This window comes from Thalia democratica, chromosome 1 (genome assembly GCF_965202585.1).
Source record: "Thalia democratica chromosome 1, ktThaDemo2.hap1.1, whole genome shotgun sequence".
In the NCBI taxonomy this organism is placed as follows: domain Eukaryota; kingdom Metazoa; phylum Chordata; class Thaliacea; order Salpida; family Salpidae; genus Thalia; species Thalia democratica.
This window is the reverse complement of record NC_139165.1, coordinates 88,950,169-88,958,995: the sequence shown is the minus strand read 5'-3', so window position 1 is coordinate 88,958,995 and position 8,827 is coordinate 88,950,169.

Sequence of the window (8,827 nt, the reverse complement as noted above, 5' to 3'; positions counted from 1 at the left end):
CTAAAAATAACTTTTCTACCAAAACTTACAATATGTTGGTGAAATCAGTATTTAATAGTTTTAATTTGCTAAATCACACTCTTTAGATCTTTTTAATCACTTAAATTTTATTTCAAAAAACTTACAGTAAAATATTGATCTGTTGTGAACGGTGTTCATTATTTTAACATCACCTTGTTGTTTATTGCAAATTTTCTTTGGTGCTGTTAGTACTAAAGCTTTACATCTTCTTTGTTATTATACATTTGTTCTAATTTATGTGATTAGACCAAAAAGCGGTTAATGTAAGTTGAGTCCATCTAAGGGTGTTTGGTTAATCAAAATGTTATCTTTTCATGTTGCGCGATTCGTTCGTGTTTCAGATGAAAATGCTTAACATTATTTTGTTAAGTGAGTCTTGTTCAAGCTATTTTTCTTGTGTTTTGTATGACACAGCTCAAAGTACTTATTCGTACTTTAAACAGCAGCCTTTGATGGTAGAAAGTTGTTGAAATAATTAACTTTATAGTTTAGAAAAGGCATTATTTTAGAGTGCTTTTGTGTACTATTTATATACTATAAAGCTGTTTTTTAGCTGAAAACCAGCTGACTATTTTTTGATCCTTTTGAAAGCCTTTGGGTTTTCAGCATTTGACATTAAGTTACAGCATCGAAAGAAAAAAAGTTATACGTTCGTATACCATAAAAAGTTTGCATTTTCCTCTACATATACAAACTCGATGTGTAAGTGTTGGAATATATGTCCGCTAGCTGTCTCTAGAGAGCAATTTTATGTGAAGATTTATTCTTTCTCTATAGGTAATTTTTCATTACCCGAGGTAAGGTAAAATGACTATTTTGTTTTAGTTTATATTACTAATTTCTAAAAAGTTTTAGAGAGTTCTGAAAGAACTATCGTTGTATAAGTAAAAATGATTAGCTTTCTAAATAAAATATATAATAGTTTGTATTTTGACAAAAAGTTAAAGTTTTGTTAAAAAATATTGTTTGTTTACTTAAGCATAAGAGTGTAAGTAAATACTAAGTTAATATAATAAAAAAAAAACTTATTTTTCCTAAAATAGAAAGTTAATAATTTTTTATTTATCAAAACTTGCTTATCTAAGACTGAGAAAGGTATTAATTTTTTTTAACTTAAAATAATAAAAATTAATAGCATATTGTAACATATTTTTAAATCGTAAATTGCTAAACAATAGTCATAACTCTGAATATTTATTTTTCCTATCAAAACAGGTCTTTTATAAGCAGTTTACTTCAGCAGTAAACTTCTAGTTTTACGGTTTTAATAATTTACTTTGTTTTAATCGTTGTAAATATATGTTGTACATAAAAGATATAAATATATATAAACTATTATATACTTTACAATAAATGGTTGTATTTTTGTATATATTATTGTTAAAACATATTAGATGTTTTTGTACATATTTGCTGTATATTAATGCTTTTGTTTTATGAGTTCAACTTTATATGACATGTAAATTATCTATACTTAAAAACGTTTATTTAAATAGTAAAGTTAACTTGTAATACTATTAATGATAAAGTAGGTATAATTGAAGCAGTTATACTAATATGGTATCAAGTTATTTTACGCTATCAAATAAATAAAAACAGGCAAAAAATGTTCGTACTTAAAATAAATTCAATCCAGTTAACATTGTAGTATCATCTTTGTTGTTAATAAAGATATATTTCTTATAACTAATAGTTTCATACTAGTTTTTCTTTAACTTTTCAATACCTAGAAAAGCATAAAAATAAATTTGTTTTTTTGATAAAAAGTTAAATAGCAGTAAATTTATATAATTTATATTAAATGTAAGTTAACTATAATTTATTTTTACAAAATGGTTCTTAAACTTACGATAACACTTATTGTGTGTTGTTTCTTTGGTTATGATAGAAATTTATATACTTTATATTTTGATTAAAACAAACACTTCTAGCAGTAAAATAAAGCCTTATAGATAATGTTTCATATAAATTGTTATCTCTGTCGAGCTAGTTTGTGAAAATATTTATTCTGGTAAAACATGACTCATTATGTAAATTATGTATTTTCTGAAACAAATTTATAACCATATTTTAAAAGTTCACTGGAAGTTTTTGTTTCACATTTAGTTTTTTTAATAGTACAAACATAAAAGAGATAATTTTCAGTATTACGACAAATTGTTGTTTTTAAAGGTATACCAGATATAAAAAATATGTACAGTATTTCCTATTCTAACTTTACTCTTTACTTGCGTGTTATCTTTTATTATTTTTTTTTAAAACCAGTTTCTATAGTTAATATTAGTTTTTCGATATTTTTACATTTAGTTATTTAATAAACTCTTTTGATGAACTTATTGTGTTGTTTTATTTAACTAATTAGTACTTAAAATATAAAAATAAATAATGATTAAAAATAAAACTTCGATTCAAAAGGAAATTAAATAAAGAAAATATGCTTTTTTCGTGACTAATTTAAAACCTGTGAATGTAAACAACGATAGAATATTAGAAAAATTTCAAACGATTAATAACAAAATTTTGAAAGTTTTAAATCCTTAGATTTTCGTAAAATAGGTAATAAAGCCTCCAAGCTTGCTAGCTAGTAAATATTTATACTACTTACCTTTAAAACTAGTTTAAAATATATTATTATAATAAAAATCAATAAGTCAGTTTAGAAATAAACTTAGAATTCAGTAATACAAATTAATTAATCTGAATTTATTTTACTTTTATTTTCAAACGAATTGTTCCACAGAACAACAAAAGTTTACAATTTATTTAAGTTGAACAAGAATATTAGTTTATATTTTAAAATTTTATTGTCAAAACAATGTTTTACTCTTGTGAAATGATTTAAACGATGTTCTCAGTTAAATAATAAAACCTTAGTCAAAAAGAAGTTTTTTATTAAGTCGTTAACTGTTATTGTAATCTCTAAAGTAAAAAATACATAAAATATTATTATGATTTTTAATCAATATTTTCTTAAAACACATATAAGCAAGTGTTTGGTTGAAAAGCTTTACGATAGTAGTTTGTAAATAGTTTAAAAGACTAAACTGTGTGTTCAGTTGAAATCTTACATATCTTTAATTATTGGATGATGGTTTGATAAACTAAGGAAAGTTGCCATAATTCATATTTTAATAAAATATAATGAAAAGACAATAAACAAAACCTGTTGGGAATTAATACGAATGTATAATCAAATTTTAGGATATCTTGCATCACATAGTATTAAAATTTTTCGATACAGTCTATTTAAAGAGATTTTTTTGAGACTTACTTTTGAGAAATACTAATCATACTTTATTGCAGTTGTTACTATTTTTTATACCGAGTATTTAAAGCATTCCTTTTGATGAATAAGTTAGCTTTGTGCATAAATGTACTTTTAGTTTTATTTTATGATGTTTTTTTTTTGCTTTTAACGTGTACAAACTTAATAATTTCTTTCAAATTTACAGTAAACCTATCAATACTCATTTTTTTAATAAAAGGTCAAACTTCCTAGAAACAATCTCGCGTAGCGAACTCAATAGAAAAAAATCTTCCACAGGCCACAGTTGCTTGTAAAAACTATAATCTTTCATGCAACAGTTCTATTATAAACAAAGTATGCAATAACATCAAACTACCAATTATTTTTAAACAAAACCCTAACTGTAAGTTTATTCCGCAACGTTTTTGTATTGTTTGCAAAAATATCAACACCGCTAAAATTGCATCGCAGGGCAGACAATTTGGCTTGACGGGTCGTAGTTTGCCGACCCCTGAACTAATCATCAGTGAAATGTATAAAGTGTTAGAAGCATGTTCTTTAATTTAAATAAAGAACATGCTTTTGAATAAATTAGATTTGAATAAAGCTGTCACGAAGAACATTAAGGTTTCTTTCATATTTCATTTTATTCTTTAGGAATTAAAGCAAAAGTTCAATTTTGCTGTTTGTTGAAAGCCGTTACAACTGAACTGAAACCAAGATAAAGCTTTAAAGTAGTACAAACAACATAAGCAAAATAGAACTTAGTTTTTTTTAAGTACATAAACAGTATGTTAAAACAGCTAATAGGTTAGGCATAAAAAGTTTTATATTTTGCACTAATTTAACGAATTTCCAACGTAAATGCTATACTTCTATAATAAATACCTCATAGTATCTAAGCATAACGGTTTAAATTAAAACAATACGTTTTTCAATCAGTGGAATTCTGGTGGCTCTGGTTTAGAAATTATATCTGATTCACTAAATTTAATGTTTTGACTTATTTACAAACAAAATATTGTTAGAAATGTTTAGTATGAGTTCAACGAAACACAAAATGAGTTGAAAGATTATACTATCACAATACAAACATTTTTTGTCACATAGTTCACCATTTAAACATTTTAGTTAATACTTTTGATTGTAAAGTTTGCCACGCCTAATTGGTGACCATGAGCATGACTCTATGAATAACATGCCAGCCTTTTGATTTACCGTCTTCGTTTTAGCAAAAAGTTTTCAAACTTCTAACTAGTACTAGAGTATCAAAGTGTTGAACACAGAGAAACACTTTTAAAGTAGTCTAAAAATTTCATCTTGTTTTGGTAAAAAAAATAAAACAAAACAGCGCAAAGGAAAGGTCTAAATACTCTAAATTGTACATTTTGATGTATATTTTGCATTTATTTTTAATCTATTTGTTAATTTGTTTACAAATAGTTTTGTGACTTGTTTTCTATCTCTTTTTGTGGATATCTTAAATTTTATGTATCTATTCTAAGTTCATAAAAACTCTTAGAACCTTGTAGAGCAGCTGTTTAAATTTTTCAATCAAACAGTCTGACAATTGTTTACAAAAATTAATCTAACCTGACATTGTATTTTTAACCAACAAACGTTTGATATTTATTAAGTATTCAGTTAGTATAGCAAAATAAGCACTCTGGTTCCTGACATATTCAATAGACAGTTTAAAAAAAAGAAAATGTTTCAAACTTGATCAAAAAACAACAGTTGATAAAAAAATAGTTAGCAGTGCTATAAATAAAGATGCTTTGCCATATTTTTTACAAATTAGGAACAAATTTTTTAAATAAAAACAGCCGTTGTGGGTAAAACTTAGAAAGAGTACAGAACAGACGGATTTTCCAAAATAGCTTTAAAGTCTTTTTTTAAAAAGCCCATATTTACAATGGCTGTGAACGTTTATCATTTAAAACAAAACAAACTTATCAGAAAAAATAGTAGAACTGGGCAAAATATAACACTCATTCATAAAACTAATATTTTAGTCAAAAAAGATTCAATTTTGTTTATTTATTAAGAGGCTTATTTTGAAAATGAGACAGGTTTCATTTGTTAAGTAAAAGAACACAACTTTATTAAAAAAATTGAAAATGAACTAATGGTTTACTGCTCTAAAAAAGAATTTATTTAGTTTATTAAAAACTTATTCAACTATTTCTACAAATGTCACTTTATGTAATTAAGAATTTGCATTGTATAAAAGTATATCATTTAAATACTTGTAAAAGTTTTGATATTTTGTTCTTTAATTCCAAATTCTTATTCTCAAAAATTATCAAAATGTGATTATTCAATTTTATTTTTAAATAGTTTACAGACATGAGTAAAGTGACTTTTTAGCTTTTACTTTAAAACTAAAAGTTTGACTAACCTCATTGATTGGGACATCTTTAGTTAATTTAAATTGTGTAAAGATTTATCATTAAAAGAAATATGTCACTATGTAAAAAAAAATCATAAAAAAACTTTAAATCTTTTATGGCAGAACAGTTGATATGATTGGTTTAAAATGAACTGTAATAATTTAAGCTGAGAAGAAGACAAATTAGAAATTATCATGCTAAGTAGAGTTCATGAATCTGCCTTAACATAAAGTAAAATTCAAATTGATAAACACTCAAACTAAGTGACAGTGCGCCCATGAATAGTTTGACTTTTATAACTAGTACTGATGCATTTTTGAAGCTAAGCTTCAGTTTTTACTTCATATAGTGCATAGTTTTACTATGACTTTTGTTTTTCTAATTAACAGGGTTGCCAAAATACCTTGGATTTAACAATTTAGGCTAAAAATTCTGGAAAACCCTGGTACTTAAAATATTTTAACATGTTCAGTAGTAAAATTTCGTTTTGACACAAAAAATCTATCATATAGATAAAAAAAATTTTGTCGCCATCAATTTTTTTTTATAAAACATTTAAAGTAGCTTTGCAGTATCTTTTCAATATTTTTAGACTATTTAACTCAGTTTCTTACTTTAAACTAAACTTTAAACTAAAAACAGACCCAAAAATATCTACTTTTAAAGCCCCAGAGAAAATTTTAAAAACCTATAGAAAATTTTCCAAAAACATTTGGCAACCCTGAAATAAATACGGGGTTTAAAACTAGGAAAAGTCAGGGTGACTTAGGCTTGTTTGAATAAATTTTGACAAATGTCAGAAACTAACATAATAAATAAAAGTTTTATATGCTACTCAGAGATTAATTTATAACTAAACGTTTTTCAAGTAGCATCACAGTATTTTTTTATTGATTTAAAAAAAAGTCACTGTAAACTCATTTTTCTTCTTAAAAGAGAATAATAAACTCTTATTTACAAAATTGAAAATAAAAAACCTGGAAGATTTTTCTAAAAAACTAGTGGCCACACTTAAAAAAAATCTAAAATAGTTTGGTTGAAAATATCTAGTCTGCAACCTTCCTACTTTGCTGGACAACTCTTAAAAAAATATTTTTGCATAAGAAACGGAAAACACTTTAAAATTATTTGAATAAATTGCGTATGAATTCATGTCTATTTAAGTCAGAGTACTTTAAAACTTCAAGCTTGTTAAATTTTTTTTTGCAAAATTTTGGATGTATTGGATACTTTTTAAGCCTTGTGTTACTACATACTTTTGATTTATGTTCTTTCCCAAAATATTAAGTCATTTTAATAATTTAATAGTTCTATAGTTTAATATTTTAAATTATTAAAGTTTATTATAACTTTTTTGCTTTTAGTACATAAAAATCAAAATGCTTAGGGCTAACCCAGACTTTTTTGATTTAAACAATACCAAATATTGTAAATAACCATAAAAAACATTACAAAATACCAAGTGGTATAAAGCTTACAAATTATTAACTAGTCGGAACTAATTATGAACTTAAATCTGGGATTTTTTGGAATAAAACTTAGCTTAAATCTAGCAGTAAATGTTCATTAAAATTAATTCTAGCTCCATTTTGCATAATGACTGCTATACAGTTTCTGTTTGTATGAATTGCTGTTAAAAGTCAAAAATTTTATAGTTGTTTGGGTAATGCACTGAAATTTTCTAACCCATTGGTCTTCAAAGTGTGCACTAGTGTACAAAAAAAAATTTGGGGTTCACGAAACTTTATGATTGCATGAAATTAATTTTGAGGTGCACTAGTCATAACTTAAATAGGTTTTTTTAAATTTACTATCTTACACTAGATATTCTGGAGTTGATGATGAAGGGCAAAAAAAAGTTATAGGTGTCTTTGATGATAGCTTTGAATCTTATACGAGATATTATGAAAAAAAAAAATTGAAGGGGGCCACAAGCCGTAAAAAAGGGAGCCTCAAGGCCATAGTTTGAAACTTACACTAGATCTTAGCTACCAGATACTTTTTACAGCTTAACAAAGTTCAAAGTAGTTTTCGAGAAAAAAGGGACAAAGCCGGCAAGCTCAATAGCTTCCTTATAAAAGGTGCAAACTAAAAAGGCGAAAAAAAACCATTTTATTAAAAATCTATCTCCTCCTACAGTTTTTAAGCAATCTTATACAAATTTTTACAGTTTACTCTTTATTAAATTTTAAATCACTTGAGTGTAGGAATTTTTTTATTTGGAGAAAAAAGGTGTTTTTTTGAATTCTAGACCTTAAATTTGTAAATGTCAATTATTTGAAATTCCAACACTCAAAAGCTTTTAAACTATGTAAGGAATATTTTTTTTGAAAATTTGAGATACCTAGCTTAAAATACCTAGGAGGAATTATATTTTTAGTTAAATGGATATTTCTGCGTTTTTAGCTTGCGCCTTCCATTAGGTCCCTATGGAACTCTCCGGCTTTAACCGCTTATATCTCAAAAACTACTTTAAATTTTGTAAAGCTTTAAAAAGCATCTGGTAGCTAAGATAGTATTCTTTTAAATAAGATCAACTTTTAAAAAAGTGTTTAACCCCCCTATAGCCTTAATTGGAAACATTACTTAAAATGTTCAACCTTGTGGCTAGCTGTTCTACTGATTATTAGCTTAAAGTAATTATTTTCTTGGTTTTTCAAAACCTCATTCTGACTCAGGAAAGTTTATAATCACTCAGGTTAGTTTTTCTGAATCAAAGAGTGGCAACCCTGATATTAGCTAAAATTAGGTGATATTCTGGTTGTAAAAAATCATGAAAATTTTATAAGTTTAGCAAAAAAGATGTTTTAGTGTTTTTTATTTTTCCTTCAATTTGAAGTATTTTTTACTGTTCTTTCAATTTAAAGTTTTTCTTTTGTTCTTTCAATTTGAAAAAAATTTAATTATAAATATTGTTCAGAAAATTAGCAAACATACCAGCCACTATTTTGAACTGTTAATCTTAACTAGACCTTAATAACATATCATAAACTTTCTTATTATTTAATTATTTTAGCTGCACATTTATATTTTTTAGTCTAAATTCTTTTCAAACTATAGCTTTTTCAAAATTCAAAAGTATATATTTAGATATTACACATAAACGATAAACTTCACACAATTATACTTAGTTAGTAATTAGTTATATAAGATTGCATTATCGTAC